This window comes from Dendrobates tinctorius, unplaced genomic scaffold, assembly GCF_039654945.1.
Source record: "Dendrobates tinctorius isolate UK_male_01 unplaced genomic scaffold, ASM3965494v1 ptg000254l, whole genome shotgun sequence".
NCBI classification, from domain to species: Eukaryota; Metazoa; Chordata; class Amphibia; order Anura; family Dendrobatidae; genus Dendrobates; species Dendrobates tinctorius.
This window is the reverse complement of record NW_027361921.1, coordinates 1,204,682-1,219,842: the sequence shown is the minus strand read 5'-3', so window position 1 is coordinate 1,219,842 and position 15,161 is coordinate 1,204,682. Positions and strand designations below refer to the sequence as shown.

The window sequence follows — 15,161 nt, the reverse complement described above, 5'->3', positions numbered from 1 at the left end:
CTAACAGCCCCAAACTGACATGAAGAAAGGAAAGCACTGCTGACATTCGAAATCAAGATTTTCTGTTTACTAAACAGGCTCTTTGACCAACTTGGCTAAATCACAAAAAGATGTGATATATTGGAAAGACTGCTTAGAGAGTCAGATGCGGAAAATGGAGGCATTTCAAAATAAAATCCATTGGTTAAATTGTCAAGCTTGAAGCAGTCTTACTTCCTTTTCAGCATTTAGATGAGATACTTAATCTCACAATTGCACTATCAGTAGAGCTGGAACAATGGCAAATTTGAGTTTGCAATCAGGTAAAACACCTGCTTTAAGATAGGAAGCTTATTCTTGAGAAGATGAAAACAAGGTACTGCTGAGAGTTTAACTCAGGATCTCCTGTTTACGAGACAGGCGCTTTAACCAACGAAGCCACAGCACCACATGATCCAAATGTGAATATTTATTATTCTGCTTTTTCAGAAAACTGCTATGAAAATTTGTAGCATCTAATGTGTAATTCCACTGGTTTTAATTTGTAATGATTGAAGCCATCCTATATTCTCTAAAGAAAGTTATTTCATCTAATTCCTTTTAGAGCATTTCAAAAACAATTTTTTTTTTCACTCAAATTCCACTGGTTTTAATTTGTAATGATTGAAGCCATCCTATATTCTCTAAAGAAACTTATTTCATCTAATTCCTTTTAGAGCATTTCAAAAGCAGAAATTTTTTTTCTCTCAATTGCACTTTATTAGGGCTTTGGGAAAGACATGTTTGATGTCAAACGAAAGTGAAAGTACTCTTTTTCGGCTAACAGCCCCAAACTGACATGAAGAAAGGAAAGCACTGCTGACATTCGAAATCAAGATTTTCTGTTTACTAAACAGGCTCTTTGACCAACTTGGCTAAATCACAAAAAGATGTGATATATTGGAAAGACTGCTTAGAGAGTCAGATGCGGAAAATGGAGGCATTTCAAAATAAAATCCATTGGTTAAATTGTCAAGCTTGAAGCAGTCTTACTTCCTTTTCAGCATTTAGATGAGATACTTAATCTCACAATTGCACTATCAGTAGAGCTGGAACAATGGCAAATTTGAGTTTGCAATCAGGTAAAACACCTGCTTTAAGATAGGAAGCTTATTCTTGAGAAAATGAAAACAAGGTACTGCTGAGAGTTTAACTCAGGATCTCCTGTTTACGAGACAGGCGCTTTAACCAACTAAGCCACAGCACCACATGATCCAAATGTGAATATTTATTATTCTGCTTTTTCAGAAAACTGCTATGAAAATTTGTAGCATCTAATGTGTAATTCCACTGGTTTTAATTTGTAATGATTGAAGCCATCCTATATTCTCTAAAGAAAGTTATTTCATCTAATTCCTTTTAGAGCATTTCAAAAACAATTTTTTTTTTCACTCAAATTCCACTGGTTTTAATTTGTAATGCTTGAAGCCATCCTATATTCTCTAAAGAAACTTATTTCATCTAATTCCTTTTAGAGCATTTCAAAAGCAGAAAGTTTTTTTCTCTCAATAGCACTTTATTAGGGCTTTGGGAAAGACATGTTTGATGTCAAACAAAAGTGAAAGTCCTCTTTTTCGGCTAACAGCCCCAAACTGACATGAAGAAAGGAAAGCACTGCTGACATTCGAAATCAAGATTTTCTGTTTACTAAACAGGCTCTTTGACCAACTTGGCTAAATCACAAAAAGATGTGATATATTGGAAAGACTGCTTAGAGAGTCAGATGCAGAAAATGGAGGCATTTCAAAATAAAATCCATTGGTTAAATTGTCAAGCTTGAAGCAGTCTTACTTCCTTTTCAGCATTTAGATGAGATTCTTAATCTCACAATTGCACTATCAGTAGGGCTGGAACAATGGCAAATTTGAGTTTGCACACAGGTAAAACACCTGATTTAAGATAGGAAGCTTATTCTTGAGAATATGAAAACAAGGTACTGCTGAGAGTTGAACTCAGGATCTCCTGTTTATGAGACAGGCGCTTTAACCAACTAATCCACAGCACCACATGATCCAAATGTGAATATTTATTATTCTGCTTTTTCAGAAAACTGCTATGAAAATTTGTAGCATCTAATGTGTAATTCCACTGGTTTTAATATGTAATGATTGAAGCCATCCTATATTCTCTAAAGAAAGTTATTTCATCTAATTCCTTTTAGAGCATTTCAAAAGCAAATTTTTTTTTTCACTCAAATTCCACTGGTTTTAATTTGTAATGCTTGAAGCCATCCTATATTCTCTAAAGAAACTTATTTCATCTAATTCCTTTTAGAGCATTTCAAAAGCAGAAAGTTTTTTTCTCTCAATAGCACTTTATTAGGGCTTTGGGAAAGAAATGTTTGATGTCAAACAAAAGTGAAAGTCCTCTTTTTCGGCTAACAGCCCCAAACTGACATGAAGAAAGGAAAGCACTGCTGACATTTGAAATCAAGATTTTCTATTTACTAAACAGGCTCTTTGACCAACTTGGCTAAATCACAAAAAGATGTGATATATTCGAAAGACTGCTTAGAGAGTCAGATGCGGAAAGTGGAGGCATTTCAAAATAAAATCCATTGGTTAAATTGTCAAGCTTGAAGCAGTCTTACTTCCTTTTCAGCATTTAGATGAGATAGTTAATCTCACAATTGCACTATGAGTAGGGCTGCAACAATGGCAAATTTGAGTTTGCACACAGGTAAAACACATGCTTTAAGATAGGAAGCTTATTCTTGAGAAGATGAAAACAAGGTACTGCTGAGAGTTGAACTCAGGATCTCCTGTTTACGAGACAGGCGCTTTAACCAACTAAGCTACAGCACCACATGATCCATATGTCAATATTTATTATTCTGCTTTTTCAGAAAACTGCTATGAAAATTTGTAGCATCTAATGTGTAATTCCACTGGTTTTAGTTTGTAATTCTTGAGCCCATCCTATATTCTCTAAAGAAAGTTATTTCATCTAATTCCTTTTAGAGAATTTCAAAAGCAAATTTTTTTTTCACTCAAATTCCACTGGTTTTAATTTGTAATGCTTGAAGCCATCCTATATTCTCTAAAGAAACTTATTTCATCTAATTCCTTTTAGAGCATTTCAAAAGCAGAAAGTTTTTTTCTCTCAATTGCACTTTATTAGGGCTTTGGGAAAGACATGTTTGATGTCAAACAAGAATGAAAGTCCTCTTTTTCGGCTAACAGCCCCAAACTGACATGATGAAAGGAAAGCACTGCTGACATTCGAAATCAAGATTTTCTGTTTACTAAACAGGCTCTTTGACCAACTTGGTTTATTCACAAAAAGATGTGATATATTGGAAAGACTGCTTAGAGAGTCAGATGCGGAAAGTGGAGGCATTTCAAAATAAAATCCATTGGTTAAATTGTCAAGCTTGAAGCAGTCTTACTTCCTTTTCAGCATTTAGATTGTGAGATTGTGAGATACTTAATCTCACAATTGCACTATGAGTAGGGCTGGAACAATTGCAAATTTGAGTTTGCACACAGGTAAAGCACCTGATTTAAGATAGGAAGCTTATTCTTGAGAAGATGAAAAAAGGTACTGCTGAGAGTTGAACCCAGGACCGCCTGATTACGAGACAGGCGCTTTAACCAACTAAGCCACAGGACAACATGATCCATATGTGAATATTTATTATTTTGCTTTTTCAGAAAACTGCTATGAAAATTTGTAGCATCTAACGTGTAATTCCACTGGTTTTAGTTTGCAATGCTTGAGCCCTTCCTATATTCTCTAAAGAAAGTTATTTCATCTAATTCCTTTTAGAGCATTTCAAAAGCAAATTTTTTTTTTCACTCAAATTCCACTGGTTTTAATTTGTAATGCTTGAAGCCATCCTATATTCTCTAAAGAAACTTATTTCATCTAATTCGTTTTAGAGCATTTCAAAAGCAGAAAGTTTTTTTCTCTCAATTGCACTTTATTAGGGCTTTGGGAAAGAGATGTTTGATGTCAAACAAGAATGAAAGTCCTCTTTTTCGGCTAACAGACCCAAACTGACATGATGAAAGGAAAGCACTGCTGACATTCAAAATCAAGATTTTCTGTTTACTAAACAGGCTCTTTGACCAACTTGGTGAAAATTTGTAGCATCTAATGTGTAATTCCACTGGTTTTAATTTGTAATGCTTGAGCCCATCCTATATTCTCTAAAGAAAGTTATTTCATCTAATTCCTTTTAGAGCATTTCAAAAGCAAATTTTTTTTTACTTAAATTCCACTGGTTTTAATTTGTAATGATTGAAGCCATCCTATATTCTCTAAAGAAACTTATTTCATCTAATTCCTTTTAGAGCATTTCAAAAGCAGAAAGTTTTTTTCTCTCAATTGCACTTTATTAGGGCTCTGGGAAAGACATGTTTGATGTCAAACAAAAGTGAAAGTCCTCTTTTTCGGCTAACAGCCCCAAACTGACATGAAGAAAGGAAAGCACTGCTGACATTCGATTTTCGACATTCAGATTTTCTGTTTAATAAACAGGCTCTTTGACCAACTTGGCTAAATCACAAAAAGATGCGATATATTGGAAAGACTGCTTAGAGAGTCAGATGCGGAAAATGGAGGCATTTCAAAATAAAATCCATTGGTTAAACTGTCAAGCTTGAAGCAGTCTTACTTCCTTTTCATCATTTAGATGAGATACTTAGTCTCACAATTGCACTATGAGTAGGGCTGGAACAATGGCAAATTTGAGTTTGCACACAGGTAAAACACCTGCTTTAAGATAGGAAGCTTATTCTTGAGAAGATGAAAACAAGGTACTGCTGAGAGTAGAACTCAGGATCTCCTGTTTACAAAACATGCGCTTTAACCAACTAAGCCACAGCACCACATGATCCATTTGTGAATATTTATTATTCTGCTTTTTCAGAAAACTGCTATGAAAATTTGTAGCATCTAATGTGTTATTCCACGGGTCTTAATTTGTAATGCTTGAGCCCATCCTATATTCTCTAAAGAAAGTTATTTCATCTAATTCCTTTTATAGCATTTCAAAAGCAATTTTTTTTTCACTCAAATTCCACTGGTTTTAATTTGTAATGCTTGAAGCCATCCTATATTCTCTAAAGAAACTTATTTCATCTAATTCCTTTTAGAGCATTTTAAAAGCAGAAAGTTTTTTTCTCTCAATTGCACTTTATTAGGGCTTTGGGAAATACATGTTTGATGTCAAACAAAAGTGAAAGTCCTCTTTTTCGGCTAACAGCCCCAAACTGACATGAAGAAAGGAAAGCACTGCTGACATTCGAAATCAAGATTTTCTGTTTACTAAACAGGCTCTTTGACCAACTTGGCTAAATCACAAAAAGATGCGATATATTGGAAAGACTGCTTAGAGAGTCACATGCGGAAAGTGGAGGCATTTCAAAATAAAATCCATTGTTTAAATTGTCAAGCTTGAAGCAGTCTTAATTCCTTTTCAGCATTTAGATAAGATACTTAATCTCACAATTGCACTATCAGTAGGGCTGGAACAATGGCAAATTTGAGTTTGCACTCAGGCAAAATACCTGCTTTAAGATAGGAAGCTTATTCCTGAGAAGATGAAAACAAGGTACTGCTGAGAGTTTAACTCAGGATCTCCTGTTTACGAGACAGGCGCTTTAACCAACTAAGCCACAGCACCACATGATCCAAATGTGAATATTTATTATTCTGCTTTTTCAGAAAACTGCTATGAAAATTTGTAGCATCTAATGTGTAATTCCACTGGTTTTAATTTGTAATGCTTGAGCCCATCCTATATTCTCTAAAGAAAGTTATTTCATCTAATTCCTTTTAGAGCATTTCAAAAGCAAATTTTTTTTTTCACTCAAATTCCACTGGTTTTAATTTGTAATGCTTGAAGCCATCCTATATTCTCTAAAGAAACTTATTTCATCTAATTCCTTTTAGAGCATTTCAAAAGCAGAAAGTTTTTTTCTCTCAATTGCACTTTATTAGGGATTTGGGAAAGACATGTTTGATGTCAAACAAAAGTGAAAGTCCTCTTTTTCGACTAACAGCCCCAAACTGACATGAAGAAAGGAAAGCACTGCTGACATTCGAAATCAAGATTTTCTGTTTACTAAACAGGCTCTTTGACCAACTTGGCTAAATCACAAAAAGATGTGATATATTGGAAAGACTGCTTAGAGAGTCAGATGCGGAATGTGGAGGCATTTCAAAATAAAATCCATTGGTTAAATTGTCAAGCTTGAAGCAGTCTTAATTCCTTTTCAGCATTTAGATGAGATACTTTATCTCACAATTGCACTATGAGTAGGGCTGGAACAATGGCAAATTTGAGTTTGCACTCAGGTAAAACACCTGCTTTAAGACAGGAAGCTTATTCTTGAGAAGATGAAAACAAGGTACTGCTGAGAGTTGAACTCAGGATCTCCTGTTTACGAGACAGGCACTTTAACCAACTAAGCCACAGCACCACATGATCCAAATGTGAATATTTATTATTCTGCTTTTTCAGAAAACTGCTATGAAAATTTGTAGCATCTAATGTGTAATTCCACTGGTTTTAATTTGTAATGATTGAAGCCATCCTATATTCTCTAAAGAAACTTATTTCATCTAATTCCTTTTAGAGCATTTCAAAAGCAGAAAGTTTTTTTCTCTCAATTGCACTTTATTAGGGATTTGGGAAAGACATGTTTGATGTCAAACAAAAGTGAAAGTCCTCTTTTTCGGCTAACAGCCCAAACTGACATGAAGAAAGGAAAGCACTGCTGACATTCGAAATCAAGATTTTCTGTTTACTAAACAGGCTCTTTGACCAACTTGGCTACATCACAAAAAGATGTGATATATTGGAAAGACTGCTTAGAGAGTCAGATGCGGAAAGTGGAGGCATTTCAAAATAAAATCCATTGGTTAAGTTGTCAAGTTTGAAGCAGTCTTACTTCCTTTTCAGCATTTAGATGAGATACTTAATCTCACAATTGCACTATCAGTAGGGCTGGAACAATGGCAAATTTGAGTTTGCACACAGGTAAAACACCTGATTTAAGATAGGAAGCTTATTCTTGATAAGATGAAAACAAGGTACTGCTGAGAGTTGAACTAAGGATCTCCTGTTTACGAGACAGGCGCTTTAACCAACTAAGCCACAGCACCACATGATCCAAATGTGAATATTTATTATTCTGCTTTTTCAGAAAACTGCTATGAAAATTTGTAGCATCTAATGTGTAATTCCACTGGTTTTAATTTGTAATGCTAGAGCCCATCCTATATTCTCTAAAGAAAGTTATTTCATCTAATTCCTTTTAGAGCATTTCAAAAGCAAATTTTTTTTTCACTCAAATTCCACTGGTTTTAATTTGTAATGCTTGAAGCCATCCTATATTCTCTAAAGAAACTTATTTCATCTAATTCCTTTTAGAGCATTTCAAAAGCAGAAAGTTTTTTTCTCTCAATTGCACTTTATTAGGGATTTGGGAAAGACATGTTTGATGTCAAACAAAAGTGAAAGTCCTCTTTTTCGACTAACAGCCCCAAACTGACATGAAGAAAGGAAAGCACTGCTGACATTCGAAATCAAGATTTTCTGTTTACTAAACAGGCTCTTTGACCAACTTGGCTAAATCACAAAAAGATGTGATATATTGGAAAGACTGCTTAGAGAGTCAGATGCGGAATGTGGAGGCATTTCAAAATAAAATCCATTGGTTAAATTGTCAAGCTTGAAGCAGTCTTAATTCCTTTTCAGCATTTAGATGAGATACTTAATCTCACAATTGCACTATCAGTAGGGCTGGAACAATGGCAAATTTGAGTTTGCACTCAGGTAAAACACCTGCTTTAAGACAGGAAGCTTATTCTTGAGAAGATGAAAACAAGGTACTGCTGAGAGTTGAACTCAGGATCTCCTGTTTACAAGACAGGCGCTTTAACCAACTAAGCCACAGCACCACATGATCCAAATGTGAATATTTATTATTCTGCTTTTTCAGAAAACTGCTATGAAAATTTGTAGCATCTAATGTGTAATTCCACTGGTTTTAATTTGTAATGATTGAAGCCATCCTATATTCTCTAAAGAAACTTATTTCATCTAATTCCTTTTAGAGCATTTCAAAAGCAGAAAGTTTTTTTCTCTCAATTGCACTTTATTAGGGCTTTGGGAAAGACATGTTTGATGTCAAACAAAAGTGAAAGTCCTCTTTTTTGGCTAACAGCCCAAACTGACATGAAGAAAGGAAAGCACTGCTGACATTCAAAATCAAGATTTTCTGTTTACTAAACAGGCTCTTTGACCAACTTGGCTACATCACAAAAAGATGTGATATATTGGAAAGACTGCTTAGAGAGTCAGATGAGGAAAGTGGAGGGATTTCAAAATAAAATCCATTGGTTAAGTTGTCAAGTTTGAAGCAATCTTACTTCCTTCCTTTTCAGCATTTAGATGAGATACTTAATCTCACAATTGCACTATCAGTAGGGCTGGAACAATGGCAAATTTGAGTTTGCACACAGGTAAAACACGTGATTTAAGATAGGAAGCTTATTCTTGATAAGATGAAAACAAGGTACTGCTGAGAGTTGAACTCAAGATCTCCTGTTTATGAGACAGGCGCTTTAACCAACTAATCCACAGCACCACATGATCCAAATGTGAATATTTATTATTCTGCTTTTTCAGAAAACTGCTATGAAAATTTGTAGCGTCTAATGTGTAATTCCACTGGTTTTAATTTGTAATGCTTGAGCCCATCCTATATTCTCTAAAGAAAGTTATTTCATCTAATTCCTTTTAGAGCATTTCAAAAGCAAATTTTTTTTTTCACTCAAATTCCACTGGTTTTAATTTGTAATGCTTGAAGCCATCCTATATTCTCTAAAGAAACTTATTTCATCTAATTCCTTTTAGAGCATTTCAAAAGCAGAAAGTTTTTTTCTCTCAATTGCACTTTATTAGGGATTTGGGAAAGACATGTTTGATGTCAAACAAAAGTGAAAGTCCTCTTTTTCGACTAACAGCCCCAAACTGACATGAAGAAAGGAAAGCACTGCTGACATTCGAAATCAAGATTTTCTGTTTACTAAACAGGCTCTTTGACCAACTTGGCTAAATCACAAAAAGATGTGATATATTGGAAAGACTGCTTAGAGAGTCAGATGCGGAATGTGGAGGCATTTCAAAATAAAATCCATTGGTTAAATTGTCAAGCTTGAAGCAGTCTTAATTCCTTTTCAGCATTTAGATGAGATACTTAATCTCACAATTGCACTATCAGTAGGGCTGGAACAATGGCAAATTTGAGTTTGCACTCAGGCAAAATACCTGCTTTAAGATAGGAAGCTTATTCCTGAGAAGATGAAAACAAGGTACTGCTGAGAGTTTAACTCAGGATCTCCTGTTTACGAGACAGGCGCTTTAACCAACTAAGCCACAGCACCACATGATCCAAATGTGAATATTTATTATTCTGCTTTTTCAGAAAACTGCTATGAAAATTTGTAGCATCTAATGTGTAATTCCACTGGTTTTAATTTGTAATGCTTGAGCCCATCCTATATTCTCTAAAGAAAGTTATTTCATCTAATTCCTTTTAGAGCATTTCAAAAGCAAATTTTTTTTTTCACTCAAATTCCACTGGTTTTAATTTGTAATGCTTGAAGCCATCCTATATTCTCTAAAGAAACTTATTTCATCTAATTCCTTTTAGAGCATTTCAAAAGCAGAAAGTTTTTTTCTCTCAATTGCACTTTATTAGGGATTTGGGAAAGACATGTTTGATGTCAAACAAAAGTGAAAGTCCTCTTTTTCGACTAACAGCCCCAAACTGACATGAAGAAAGGAAAGCACTGCTGACATTCGAAATCAAGATTTTCTGTTTACTAAACAGGCTCTTTGACCAACTTGGCTAAATCACAAAAAGATGTGATATATTGGAAAGACTGCTTAGAGAGTCAGATGCGGAATGTGGAGGCATTTCAAAATAAAATCCATTGGTTAAATTGTCAAGCTTGAAGCAGTCTTAATTCCTTTTCAGCATTTAGATGAGATACTTTATCTCACAATTGCACTATGAGTAGGGCTGGAACAATGGCAAATTTGAGTTTGCACTCAGGTAAAACACCTGCTTTAAGACAGGAAGCTTATTCTTGAGAAGATGAAAACAAGGTACTGCTGAGAGTTGAACTCAGGATCTCCTGTTTACGAGACAGGCACTTTAACCAACTAAGCCACAGCACCACATGATCCAAATGTGAATATTTATTATTCTGCTTTTTCAGAAAACTGCTATGAAAATTTGTAGCATCTAATGTGTAATTCCACTGGTTTTAATTTGTAATGATTGAAGCCATCCTATATTCTCTAAAGAAACTTATTTCATCTAATTCCTTTTAGAGCATTTCAAAAGCAGAAAGTTTTTTTCTCTCAATTGCACTTTATTAGGGATTTGGGAAAGACATGTTTGATGTCAAACAAAAGTGAAAGTCCTCTTTTTCGGCTAACAGCCCAAACTGACATGAAGAAAGGAAAGCACTGCTGACATTCGAAATCAAGATTTTCTGTTTACTAAACAGGCTCTTTGACCAACTTGGCTACATCACAAAAAGATGTGATATATTGGAAAGACTGCTTAGAGAGTCAGATGCGGAAAGTGGAGGCATTTCAAAATAAAATCCATTGGTTAAGTTGTCAAGTTTGAAGCAGTCTTACTTCCTTTTCAGCATTTAGATGAGATACTTAATCTCACAATTGCACTATCAGTAGGGCTGGAACAATGGCAAATTTGAGTTTGCACACAGGTAAAACACCTGATTTAAGATAGGAAGCTTATTCTTGATAAGATGAAAACAAGGTACTGCTGAGAGTTGAACTAAGGATCTCCTGTTTACGAGACAGGCGCTTTAACCAACTAAGCCACAGCACCACATGATCCAAATGTGAATATTTATTATTCTGCTTTTTCAGAAAACTGCTATGAAAATTTGTAGCATCTAATGTGTAATTCCACTGGTTTTAATTTGTAATGCTAGAGCCCATCCTATATTCTCTAAAGAAAGTTATTTCATCTAATTCCTTTTAGAGCATTTCAAAAGCAAATTTTTTTTTCACTCAAATTCCACTGGTTTTAATTTGTAATGCTTGAAGCCATCCTATATTCTCTAAAGAAACTTAATTCATCTAATTCCTTTTAGAGCATTTCAAAAGCAGAAAGTTTTTTTCTCTCAATTGCACTTTATTAGGGATTTGGGAAAGACATGTTTGATGTCAAACAAAAGTGAAAGTCCTCTTTTTCGACTAACAGCCCCAAACTGACATGAAGAAAGGAAAGCACTGCTGACATTCGAAATCAAGATTTTCTGTTTACTAAACAGGCTCTTTGACCAACTTGGCTAAATCACAAAAAGATGTGATATATTGGAAAGACTGCTTAGAGAGTCAGATGCGGAATGTGGAGGCATTTCAAAATAAAATCCATTGGTTAAATTGTCAAGCTTGAAGCAGTCTTAATTCCTTTTCAGCATTTAGATGAGATACTTAATCTCACAATTGCACTATCAGTAGGGCTGGAACAATGGCAAATTTGAGTTTGCACTCAGGTAAAACACCTGCTTTAAGACAGGAAGCTTATTCTTGAGAAGATGAAAACAAGGTACTGCTGAGAGTTGAACTCAGGATCTCCTGTTTACAAGACAGGCGCTTTAACCAACTAAGCCACAGCACCACATGATCCAAATGTGAATATTTATTATTCTGCTTTTTCAGAAAACTGCTATGAAAATTTGTAGCATCTAATGTGTAATTCCACTGGTTTTAATTTGTAATGATTGAAGCCATCCTATATTCTCTAAAGTAACTTATTTCATCTAATTCCTTTTAGAGCATTTCAAAAGCAGAAAGTTTTTTTCTCTCAATTGCACTTTATTAGGGCTTTGGGAAAGACATGTTTGATGTCAAACAAAAGTGAAAGTCCTCTTTTTTGGCTAACAGCCCAAACTGACATGAAGAAAGGAAAGCACTGCTGACATTCAAAATCAAGATTTTCTGTTTACTAAACAGGCTCTTTGACCAACTTGGCTACATCACAAAAAGATGTGATATATTGGAAAGACTGCTTAGAGAGTCAGATGCGGAAAGTGGAGGGATTTCAAAATAAAATCCATTGGTTAAGTTGTCAAGTTTGAAGCAATCTTACTTCCTTCCTTTTCAGCATTTAGATGAGATACTTAATCTCACAATTGCACTATCAGTAGGGCTGGAACAATGGCAAATTTGAGTTTGCACACAGGTAAAACACGTGATTTAAGATAGGAAGCTTATTCTTGATAAGATGAAAACAAGGTACTGCTGAGAGTTGAACTCAAGATCTCCTGTTTATGAGACAGGCGCTTTAACCAACTAATCCACAGCACCACATGATCCAAATGTGAATATTTATTATTCTGCTTTTTCAGAAAACTGCTATGAAAATTTGTAGCGTCTAATGTGTAATTCCACTGGTTTTAATTTGTAATGCTTGAGCCCATCCTATATTCTCTAAAGAAAGTTATTTCATCTAATTCCTTTTAGAGCATTTCAAAAGCAAATTTTTTTTTCACTCAAATTCCACTGGTTTTAATTTGTAATGCTTGAAGCCATCCTATATTCTCTAAAGAAACTTATTTCATCTAATTCCTTTTAGAGCATTTCAAAAGCAGAAAGTTTTTTTCTCTCAATTGCACTTTATTAGGGATTTGGGAAAGACATGTTTGATGTCAAACAAAAGTGAAAGTCCTCTTTTTCGACTAACAGCCCCAAACTGACATGAAGAAAGGAAAGCACTGCTGACATTCGAAATCAAATTTTTCTGTTTACTAAACAGGCTCTTTGACCAACTTGGCTAAATCACAAAAAGATGTGATATATTGGAAAGACTGCTTAGAGAGTCAGATGCGGAATGTGGAGGCATTTCAAAATAAAATCCATTGGTTAAATTGTCAAGCTTGAAGCAGTCTTAATTCCTTTTCAGCATTTAGATGAGATACTTAATCTCACAATTGCACTATCAGTAGGGCTGGAACAATGGCAAATTTGAGTTTGCACACAGGTAAAACACCTGCTTTAAGATAGGAAGCTTATTCTTGAGAAGATGAAAACAAGGTACTGCTGTGAGTTGAACTCAGGATCTCCTGTTTACGAGACAGGCGCTTTAACCAACTAAGCTACAGCACCACATGATCCATCTGTCAATATTTATTATTCGGCTTTTTCAGAAAACTGCTATGAAAATTTGTAGCATCTAATGTGTAATTCCACTGGTTTTAATTTGTAATGCTTAAGCCCATCCTATATTCTCTAAAGAAAGTTATTTCATTTAATTCCTTTTAGAGCATTTCAAAAGCAAATTTTTTTTTACTTAAATTCCACTGGTTTTAATTTGTAATGATTGAAGCCATCCTATATTCTCTAAAGAAACTTATTTCATCTAATTCCTTTTAGAGCATTTCAAAAGCAGAAAGTTTTTTTCTCTCAATTGCACTTTATTAGGGCTTTGGGAAAGACATGTTTGATGTCAAACAAAAGTGAAAGTTCTCTTTTTCGGCTAACAGCCCCAAACTGACATGAAGAAAGGAAAGCACTGCTGACATTCGAAATCAAGATTTTCTGTTTACTAAACAGGCTCTTTGACCAACTTGGCTAAATCACAAAAAGATGTGATATATTGGAAAGACTGCTTAGAGAGTCAGATGCGGAAAGTGGAGGCATTACAAAATAAAATCCATTGGTTAAATTGTCAAGCTTGAAGCAGTCTTACTTCCTTGTCAGCATTTAGATGAGATACTTAATCTCACAATTGCACTATGAGTAGGGCTGGAACAATGGCAAATTTGAGTTTGCACACAGGTAAAACACCTGCTTTAAGATAGGAAGCTTATTCTTGAGAAGATGAAAACAAGGTACTGCTGAGAGTTGAACTCAAGATCTCCTGTTTACGAGACAGGCGCTTTAACCAACTAAGCTACAGCACCACATGATCCATATGTGAATATTTATTATTATGCTTTTTCAGAAAACTGCTATGAAAATTTGTAGCATCTAATGTGTAATTCCACTGGTTTTAGTTTGTAATGCTTGAGCCCTTCCTATATTCTCTAAAGAAAGTTATTTCATCTAATTCCTTTTAGAGCATTTCAAAAGCAAATTTTTTTTTTCACTCAAATTCCACTGGTTTTAATTTGTAATGCTTGAAGCCATCCTATATTCTCTAAAGAAACTTATTTCATCTAATTCCTTTTAGAGCATTTCAAAAGCAGAAAGTTTTTTTCTCTCAATTGCACTTTATTAGGGCTTTGGGAAAGACATGTTTGATGTCAAACAAGAATGAAAGTCCTCTTTTTCGGCTAACAGCCCCAAACTGACATGATGAAAGGAAAGCACTGCTGACATTCGAAATCAAGATTTTCTGTTTACTATACAGGCTCTTTGACCAACTTGGCTAAATCACAAAAACATGTGATATATTGGAAAGACTGCTTAGAGAGTCAGATGCGGAAAGTGGAGGCATTTCAAAATAAAATCCATTGGTTAAATTGTCAAGCTTGAAGCAGTCTTACTTCCTTTTCATCATTTAGATGAGATACTTAGTCTCACAATTGCACTATGAGTAGGGCTGGAAAAATGGCAAATTTGAGTTTGCACACAGGTAAAACACATGCTTTAAGAAAGGAAGCTTATTCTTGAGAAGATGAAAACAAGGTACAGCTGAGAGTTGAATTCAGGATCTCCTGTTTACTAGACAGGCGCTTTAACCAACTAAGCCACAGCACCACATGATCCATATGTGAATATTTATTATTCTGCTTTTTCAGAAAACTGCTATGAAAATTTGTAGGCTCTAATGTGTAATTCCACTGGTTTTAATTTGTAATGCTTGAGCCCATCCTATATTCTCTAAAGAAAGTTATTTCATCTAATTCCTTTTAGAGCATTTCAAAAGTAAATTTTTTTTTTCACTCAAATTCCACTGGTTTTAATTTGTAATGCTTGAAGCCATCCTATATTCTCTAAAGAAACTTATTTCATCTAATTCCTTTTAGAGCATTTCAAAAGCAGAAAGTTTTTTTCTCTCAATTGCACTTTATTAGGGATTTGGGAAAGACATGGTTGATGTCAAACAAAAGTGAAAGTCCTCTTTTTCGACTAACAG

General features: G+C 34.7%; 13 non-coding genes across 13 annotated transcripts; all 13 read right to left on the bottom strand.

Annotated features, from left to right (window-relative positions):
* Window positions 1-353: 353 nt before the first annotated feature.
* Window positions 354-427, bottom strand: TRNAT-CGU (transfer RNA threonine (anticodon CGU)). Its single transcript has one exon. It is a non-coding gene; the product is annotated as a tRNA-Thr (tRNA).
* Window positions 428-1,151: 724 nt separating this feature from the next.
* On the bottom strand, window positions 1,152-1,225 carry TRNAT-CGU (transfer RNA threonine (anticodon CGU)). The gene has a single exon. It is a non-coding gene; the product is annotated as a tRNA-Thr (tRNA).
* Window positions 1,226-2,748: 1,523 nt separating this feature from the next.
* On the bottom strand, window positions 2,749-2,822 carry TRNAT-CGU (transfer RNA threonine (anticodon CGU)). Its single transcript has one exon. It is a non-coding gene; the product is annotated as a tRNA-Thr (tRNA).
* A 2,751-nt stretch (window positions 2,823-5,573) lies between these two features.
* On the bottom strand, window positions 5,574-5,647 carry TRNAT-CGU (transfer RNA threonine (anticodon CGU)). The gene has a single exon. It is a non-coding gene; the product is annotated as a tRNA-Thr (tRNA).
* Window positions 5,648-6,372: 725 nt separating this feature from the next.
* Window positions 6,373-6,446, bottom strand: TRNAT-CGU (transfer RNA threonine (anticodon CGU)). The gene has a single exon. It is a non-coding gene; the product is annotated as a tRNA-Thr (tRNA).
* A 611-nt stretch (window positions 6,447-7,057) lies between these two features.
* On the bottom strand, window positions 7,058-7,131 carry TRNAT-CGU (transfer RNA threonine (anticodon CGU)). Its single transcript has one exon. It is a non-coding gene; the product is annotated as a tRNA-Thr (tRNA).
* A 724-nt stretch (window positions 7,132-7,855) lies between these two features.
* Window positions 7,856-7,929, bottom strand: TRNAT-UGU (transfer RNA threonine (anticodon UGU)). The gene has a single exon. It is a non-coding gene; the product is annotated as a tRNA-Thr (tRNA).
* A 1,414-nt stretch (window positions 7,930-9,343) lies between these two features.
* TRNAT-CGU (transfer RNA threonine (anticodon CGU)) lies at window positions 9,344-9,417 on the bottom strand. Its single transcript has one exon. It is a non-coding gene; the product is annotated as a tRNA-Thr (tRNA).
* Window positions 9,418-10,142: 725 nt separating this feature from the next.
* Window positions 10,143-10,216, bottom strand: TRNAT-CGU (transfer RNA threonine (anticodon CGU)). The gene has a single exon. It is a non-coding gene; the product is annotated as a tRNA-Thr (tRNA).
* A 611-nt stretch (window positions 10,217-10,827) lies between these two features.
* Window positions 10,828-10,901, bottom strand: TRNAT-CGU (transfer RNA threonine (anticodon CGU)). Its single transcript has one exon. It is a non-coding gene; the product is annotated as a tRNA-Thr (tRNA).
* Window positions 10,902-11,625: 724 nt separating this feature from the next.
* TRNAT-UGU (transfer RNA threonine (anticodon UGU)) lies at window positions 11,626-11,699 on the bottom strand. Its single transcript has one exon. It is a non-coding gene; the product is annotated as a tRNA-Thr (tRNA).
* Window positions 11,700-13,112: 1,413 nt separating this feature from the next.
* Window positions 13,113-13,186, bottom strand: TRNAT-CGU (transfer RNA threonine (anticodon CGU)). Its single transcript has one exon. It is a non-coding gene; the product is annotated as a tRNA-Thr (tRNA).
* Window positions 13,187-13,909: 723 nt separating this feature from the next.
* Window positions 13,910-13,983, bottom strand: TRNAT-CGU (transfer RNA threonine (anticodon CGU)). The gene has a single exon. It is a non-coding gene; the product is annotated as a tRNA-Thr (tRNA).
* Between the last annotated feature and the right edge of the window lie 1,178 nt (window positions 13,984-15,161).